Below are 8,050 nucleotides of genomic sequence, written 5' to 3'. Positions count from 1 at the left end.
CCAGTGTCCTCTGCCTGCAGCCTTGAAGCTCTCCTCACAATGCAACCTGAGGGGTTGTCTAAAAGGCACATCCTCCTCCTCCTCTCCTGCCAGTTCTCAAATCTCTTCTCCAAGCATGCTGCCAGTAAATTAAACAAGACGACCAACCAGACTGGAGTAGATCTTGCGAATTTCTTTCATCAACATCACACCTTGTTAGGTTGATCTGTGTGTTTCCGGAGAGACGTGTGCCGGGTGTGTGTGTGTATTTTGAACACCATCTAGTGGACAGTAGGGCAATTTATTTCCAGGCTATGGAATGAACTCCCCAAGCCCTAGTCGATCTTTCTAACATCAAAGATTTAATAAGTAGCCAGATTTTAAAAGCAAAGATTGTTTTGACCCCATAACAAGATCAGAGGCAAAGGCAACTTGCAGGCTGCTTTAGGAGCTCCACTCTGCCAATAGGCCAGAGGGAAAGGCGGAGTGGGATGGTGCCAAACACAGGTCACTTTGGCCCTTAAGATCCTTTCGTCCATTGCTCCAAATGCTGGTTCCTTGCTCTCCTCGTAGCTTCAGATTCTCAGCTGGTTTCCCATCCCTTTTCCTGAAAGGACAAGAGCCCTGCCTAGCAGATTTCAAATTTCGGTCTACCAAGCACTGCTATTTTTCTCTCTCTTTTTCTTTCTTTCTTTTTTTTTTTTTCTGGAGATGGAGTCTCACTCTGTCACCCAGGCTGGAGTGCAGTGGCACAATCATAGCTTACTGCACCCTTGAGTTCCTGGCCTCAAGCCATCCTCCCACCTTAACCTCTGGGTCTACAGGCCCATACCACCACTACTGGCTAACTTTTTAAAATTTTTTGTAGAATGGTTGAGTGTGGTGGCCCACATCTGTAATCTCAGCACTTTGGGAAGGCAAGGAGAAGGGATTGCTTGAGCCCAGGAGTTCAAGACCAGCCTTAGCAACACTGCAAAACTCCGTCTCTATAAAAAATTCCAAAATTATCCTGGTGTGGTTGCACATGCCTGTAGCCTCAGCTACTCAGGAGGCTGAGGTGGGAGGATCACTTGAGCCTGAGAGGAGGAGGAGGCTGCAGTTAGCCAAGATTGTGCCACTGCACTCCAGCCTGAGTGACAGAGCAAGACTCTGTCTCAAAATAAAAAGTGTTTTTATAGAAACAGGGTCTCTCCGTGTTTCCTGTGCTGGTCTTGAATACCTGGGCTCAAGCAATCCTCCTGCCTTGGCCTCCTAAAGTATTGGGATGACAGGTGTAAGCCAGCTACCCAGCCTCCAAGCACTGCTATTTCCCATGGTAAATTAATAAATTGGTATCCTGATTTTCATATCAATCTCTCAATTGGTTCCCAACAGATTCCTTCTGGATATGTGGACAAAATTGAGTTACGAGACTAGGAAAGCTCAGTATCAGACCCTAGAACATGGTGAGCCCATCAGGGTCAGGCCACCTGGTCATTCCCTGAGCACCAGACAACTGACCTCCCTGTGGAATGGCATCTTGTCACCACCACAATTACATCCCAAGAATGTGAGTGCTCAGAGCATGGCCTCTGCTCAGGCTGGCAAGTCTTGACCAGAGGGCTTTCATTTAATATCAGCTATTTATGGAGCTTCCTCTGTGACCACACTAGGGCCTTAACCTGCATTGTCTTTCCTAATCTTCACATTGGCCTCGTAGGTACATACTACTATTATCTCATTTTACAGGTGAGCAGATGGGCGACACAGAGCTAGGAGGTCTGTGGCTAGAAGCAGGTCCTCCTGGGACTTCACAACCTGGGCAATTTAACTACCATGCCTTGTGTGACTCTGGAATGAGGATAAAGATCATCTGTCAGGGACCTGGTCAACAGCTTTCTTCCTCCCTTACTTTCCGAGAAAACTATACGCTGGACTTGTTGAATGGCTAACTCTCTAATCTCTCAGAGGCATCAACTCAGCCCTTACTTTTAACAAGGACCTATTGATGAGGGACCCCAAAGAATCTGTCTGTTAATGGGCACCAGAACCCACTGGGCACAGACCCTTGGTAAACATAGTTTGTGGCTACAGGGTAGGGCTGTTAATTTATTTCCCCTTTAAGGATGCTCAGAAAGAAGTGATCCTATGGAGACACATTTCCCTGGACCAAGGACACCTGCCCTTCCATGACCCTTGCTTACACTACAGGCAGACCCCGTCAGTTACAGGGGCTGCACTCAGCAGATGGGCACATGCTTCAAACTGCGATGGATCCCTGCTTCAAACCACAGCAGACTCACTCACTTCGAGGACAATCTGACTGCTGAGAGCCCCGCACCCTGCAACGTGTTGCTTCCCACCTCTAAAGCCAGACCCAGGGCGGAAGTACTGGGAAGAGCTTTCAGCGGGTTTGTCTGCTTTCAGTTTGTTTTTTGAAACTTTTTATTGTGAAATTGGGCCAAGCACAGTGGCTCATGCCTGTAATACCAGCACTTTGGGAGGCCAAGACGGGCAGATCACTTCAGCCCAATAGTTCAAAACCAGCCTGAGCAACATGGTGAAACCCTGTCTCTACAAAAAAAATGCAAAAATTAGCCGGGTGTGTTGGCAGGTGCCTGTAGTCCCAGCTACTCAGGAGGCTGCTGTGGGAGGATCAGTTGAGGCCAGGGATTTGAGGCTGCAGTGACCTGAGATCCCACTACTGCACTCCAGCCTGGGCAACAGAGTGAGGCCCTGTCTCAAAAAAACAGACAAAAAAAAAAACCCTTTTATTATGAAATATATGAATGTGAATATTATATATAACCCTTTTGAAGATTAGTAATAATAGAGTCATGTACTCATCATCAAGCTTAAGAAATGGAATAATACCAATAACTTTGAAGCTCCCTGAGTTTTCTTCCCCAGTTATATTTCTCTCCATCACCCGCAAATGCCAACCACTATTTGAAAATGTATGTTAATAATTTCCTTGCTTTTCTTCAATGTATTACAATGCATGTATGCAATTTTAAACAAAGTATTGTTTCATTTTTCCTGGTTTTGAATTTTGTATAAATGAAGCCACAATAAATGAATTATTTTCTGAATTACTCATTTCACTTAGCCTTGTGTTTTGAGATTCACATGTATTGACATGTGGGCTGTAATTCATTCATTTACATTGCAATACGGTATTCTATTGAATGACTATACTACAATATACTTGTCTATTCTGCTGTTTGTAGATATTTGTGACGTTTCCATTTGGGGCTATTATGAACAATTCTACTATAAACATTTTGGCAATCTTCCTGTCTTCCTGGTGGCCCTAGGAAAGTTTCCTAGGATACACCTAGAACTGGAATTACAGGTCAGAGAGGATGATCAAGTTCAAATTTATTAAGCAATGGCTGGCTATGATTTCACGCTCCCCTGTGGTTGGCTCTACATGGGACAGTTACTATTGCTCATTTATTTTGCAAACATTTATTGATTTCTTTTTGTGCCAGTCACTGTGTTGGGTACTAGGGTTTGAAAGATGAGGAAGATAGTGCCTTTGTCTTCAAGGAATTCACAGGTTAGATGGTACAATGGACTGAATGTTCATGTTCCCTCAAATTCATATGTTGAAATCCTAACCCCCAAGGTGACAGTATTTGGAGGTGGGGCTTTTGGGAGGTGATTAGGCCATGAGGACATAGCCCTTGTGAATAGGATTAATGCCCATCTATAAAAGAGACCCCAGCATTTTAGGAGGCCGAGATGGGCGGATTGCTTCAGCCCAGGAGTTCCAGACCAGCCTGGGCAACATGACATAACCCCATCTCTACAAAAAAAAAAAAAAAAATGCAAACTTTTTTTCCTTTTCATCATGTGAGGTTACAGTGAGAAGGCGGCATCTATGAGGAAGCGGCCCTCCGCAGACACTGAATCTGCCAGCACCTTGATCTTGGACTTCCCAGACTCCAGATTGTGAGGAATAAATTTCTGTTGTTTGTAAGCCACCTGGTCTACGGTATTTTGTTGTTGCAGCCCAAACAGTCTAAGACAGATGGGAAAGCCAGATATGCGAGCAGATTATTGTAAAAAAAATATATATATATATACAGGATTCATCATATGGCAGAGGAAAATCTGTGAGTTTAGATTAGGCTCTGGGCAAATTCGCAAATGCCAATCTGCTGTGTTGGGTTCTTAACTATAGCTGACTGGCCAGCTTTGAGAGAAGGGCCTCTAGGTCATGTCCGCAGGACACAGTCCCATTGCTGATTCTGAACAGGGGCCTTGTGCTCTGTGCCTGTCTGTCATATCATCAAGGTGACCAAGCCTGTCTTGGGTCAACCTGCTTTCTGAGCCAGAATCATCACAGGCTTGACCGCGGCTACCTCCTTAGATCCCTGCCTGCTTACCCATCTTACGATTATGGAATGCCTCTTTCTAGAACACTAGCCCTCAACTCATAAATTAATTGTCTCTGCTGGGCCAGCGTGAGGAAGGCATGGATCTTGGGTGACCTTTGGAAAGCAATTACCTCTGCCCTTAGCTGTAAATCTAGCAGACCAGGAATGTCTCCACAAACCCTCCCGTTTTAAAAGCCTGAAGGTTTTGGCCTGGGAGAAGGGGCTCACACCTGTAATCCCAGTGCTTTGGGAGGCCAAAGTAGGAGTATCACTTAAGCCCAGGAGTTAGAGGCTGCAGTGAGCTATCAACCACACCACAACACTTCAGCATGGGCAACGGAGCCAACACCCTGTCTCCAAAAAAAAAAAAAAAAGTCTGAGGATTTTGGCACATGTAATTGTATACTAGAAAACTAGATTCAACTCAATTATTTTTCAATATGTCAAATAATGAATTCCACCACAATAGGGTTCTACTGTAATTCCCAAAAATCAAATCTTAAAACATTAAATTATGACTGGGCGTGGTGGCGCAAGCCCATAATCTCAGCACTTTGGGAGGCCAAGGCGGGTGGATCACCTGAGGTCGGGAGTTTGAGACCAGCCTGACCAACATGGAGAAACCGTTTCTACTAAAAACACAAAATTAGCCAGGCGTGGTGGTGCATGCCTGTAATCACAGGTACCCAGGAGGCTGAGGCAGAAGAATCACTCACTCTGTCTCAAAAAATAAAAAAATTAAATTATTTGTGTTTATTTCTAGCTGAATTTTCTGTCCCCTGAAACTGTAGAGAAAGAAGAATCACAGAATTTTGATGCTATTCTTTTCTTAAAGAAGAGTTATTGGAAAATAAATCATAACAATTGAAAAGAATTTCTGTGTAAATATGGTTAGGAAATCTGCACTCTGATTAGAATTATGTAACAATTTCCGAAGCAGCTCCGTTTCATAAAAGCAAAGATGCCCAGCTGAGTCATAATGTAACTGTGGTTTGTTGAAGCTATTTCCCTCTTGGATTGGTAAACTATCTGTAGCTTTATTTTCTTTCCTTTCCTCCATGGTGTGTTTAAAAGAACAAAGGAATAGAATAAGATCCACTCAGTCATTAAGAAAACAAGGACAAAGATTCTCAAACTATAATCAAGGAAATGAAACAATCTACAGGTCTCATGTCTTCGCTGTCATTTGAGAAGTCAGCTGGCTGTGACCACCGACGCTCCCACATCAGCCCCAGCCCTACAGATCAAGTTGTGCTCTCCCGGCATTTCTTTCCAGGGTGTCTCGTTCCCTCACAACAAAGCCCCATTCTTGACAGAAAATCAGCATCCAGGACAATTGCGTGGGCTTGGAAAGGAACATAATTTTCGGAGGCAATTGCGAGTTTCTGTATGCTGGCCTCATGTTTTAAAATAACTGGGCTTATTTGCTCTGTGAGAAATGTGCTCAGCAGAACTGGTCTACGTGGGCAGAGCTGTGGCAGCGTGCCGGGCAGAGCGCTCTGCACGTGGCAAAGACAACCAGCATCAACTGAACTGAATTAACTAGGTGCCACCCAACCAGCTCTGCCCTTCATCTCGCCCTGTTGGACTTGCCCTGACTTATCTAAAGGCAAGTCCAAAAAATTCATTTGATGTCTTTATGTATGTATTCAATCATTCATTCATTCACTCAGAAATGTTTACTAAGTACCAACCGTGTGCCAGGTACCAAGCCGAGTGTTAAAAAGACAAAAGACTTCACATGTTAAAACTTAACCTATATTGCCAAGTAGGAGGACTGTGCTGTTCATTCATTTTCTCATTCATACATTCATTCACTGGGCAGTGGGGGTATAAAGTGAGTTAAGATTCTCGAACAGAAAGTGTCAGTCCTCAAAGAATATCTAGTGGAGTAAGAAAATGTAATCATCATGGTAAAGACTGTTACAGACAGCTACCTCTAATTAATGTATTGCTATTTCTTCTCTGGAGAGGCTGTTTTTTCTAAGTTAGCTGTCCCTTTGGAATAGATCAGTGTTCAAGTGTTGTCAATCACTTAAAAAGAGCTGGGCGCGGTGGCTCACACCTGTAATCCTGGCACTTTGGGAGGCCAAGGCAGGTGGATCACCTGAGGTCAGGAGTTCGAGACCAGCCTGGCCAACATGGTGAAACCCTGTCTCCACTAAAAATACAAAAATTTGCTCCGTGTGGTGGTGGGTGCCTATAATCCCAGCTACTTGGGAGGCTGAGGCAGGAGAATCGCTTCAACCCAGGAGGCAGAGGTTGCAGTGAGCCGGCGCCATTGTACTCAAGCCAAGGTGACAAGAGCAAAACTTCATTTCAAAAAATAATAATAATAATAACAGAAACCCCCTAGTTCCCCTACACCTTTGAGGTGTGTCTCCACAAAGATACCCTGTATGCTATTCCTTAGCAGGTAGAGCTGGTCCTGGCATATGGAAGAAAATAAAACTGCCCAAGAGCCAAGGAGACTCCTGGGAGAAAAAGGCAGGACCCCAACCTCCCCACCCCTCTCACCAAAACTTCTCTGACTGATTGAGATGGTTCCGTCTGGGTTCCGTGGGCAGTAATGGACCCGAGGGCTCCACAGACCCCAGGGCTTAGACTATCAGGTGGGTACAGTTTAAAGCACAACTTGTGGTCCGTGTTTTGAACTAAACAGTTAGAATCTCATGGCTATTCCCTCTCCTCCACCCTGAGCCCCAGGAAGGCTTAGTGCCCAAGATCCTCCTTTGGTGAAAACCATGCATCTCTCCCTTGCAGAGGCTTGGGAAGCAGTCATCAAAGCAAGGGGAGAGCGCTGGGGTCATCCATGCAGTCATGTTTATGCCAAGCTCTGCTCCTGGCTTCAGCGTTACAGCAACCAATGAAAATTGAGACCCAGGACTCCTGCCCCAGGATGCCTGCCTTCTGGGGTAGTCATCAAAGCATTAAGGGGGTCGGATAGCAGGTGTTGTACATTCTTCTTTATACTTCAAAGGAGTGTGGTTTTGTCTTGTTTTCACTGACTTTGTACATTATTTATATAATCAGAAAAAGAGACAACAGGCTGTTTATATTGTGGGTTTTTTTAAAAAAAAAGGAAAAAAGAAAAGGAGAGGCGGTATGTGGTAGAGGCAGCCATGGAAACCGAGCCCCCTCTGCCTCTCACACCTCACAGGCCTCTGGCTTCAATCCACCCACCACAGGCTCCCTTAAGCGTTTCTTTCTTCCTTCATCATGCGAGAGCATCTTTTTTCTCCAGTCTCACTCTTTTAATAAACCAGGCAACATAATGTGTGTTAAAGAGCATTTGGAAGTTAAGAGCAAACAAGGGAAATAAAGTAAGACGTGTTTATATCACTTTTTAAAAAAAGACTGTGACGCTTAAAGTAAACAACATTGGGAATTATTTTTAATGGGCACAAGGTGGTACAGGAAATTCACAGCAGAAGAAATTGCGACAGCCAATGAAACATAAAAAGATATTCAACCTTATTGCCAACTGAAATCTACATAAATAAAAATAACATGGTGGCTCACACCTGTAATCCTAGCACTTTGGGAGGCCAAGGCGAGTGGATTGCTTGAGTCCAGGAGTTCTACCTGGCCAACATGGTGAAAAATTAGCCAAGCATCATGGCACCTGCCTATAGTCCCAGCTACTCAGGAGGCTAAGGTGGGAGGATCACTTGAGCCCAGGAGGCTGAGGTTGCAGTGAGCTGAGA

This window comes from Aotus nancymaae, unplaced genomic scaffold (genome assembly GCF_030222135.1).
Source record: "Aotus nancymaae isolate 86718 unplaced genomic scaffold, 86718_ANA_hifiasm-v0.15.2.pri h1tg000032l_0, whole genome shotgun sequence".
Taxonomy (NCBI): Eukaryota; Metazoa; Chordata; class Mammalia; order Primates; family Aotidae; genus Aotus; species Aotus nancymaae.
The sequence above is the reverse complement of the archived record's forward strand: the minus strand, read 5'-3'. Positions refer to the sequence as shown.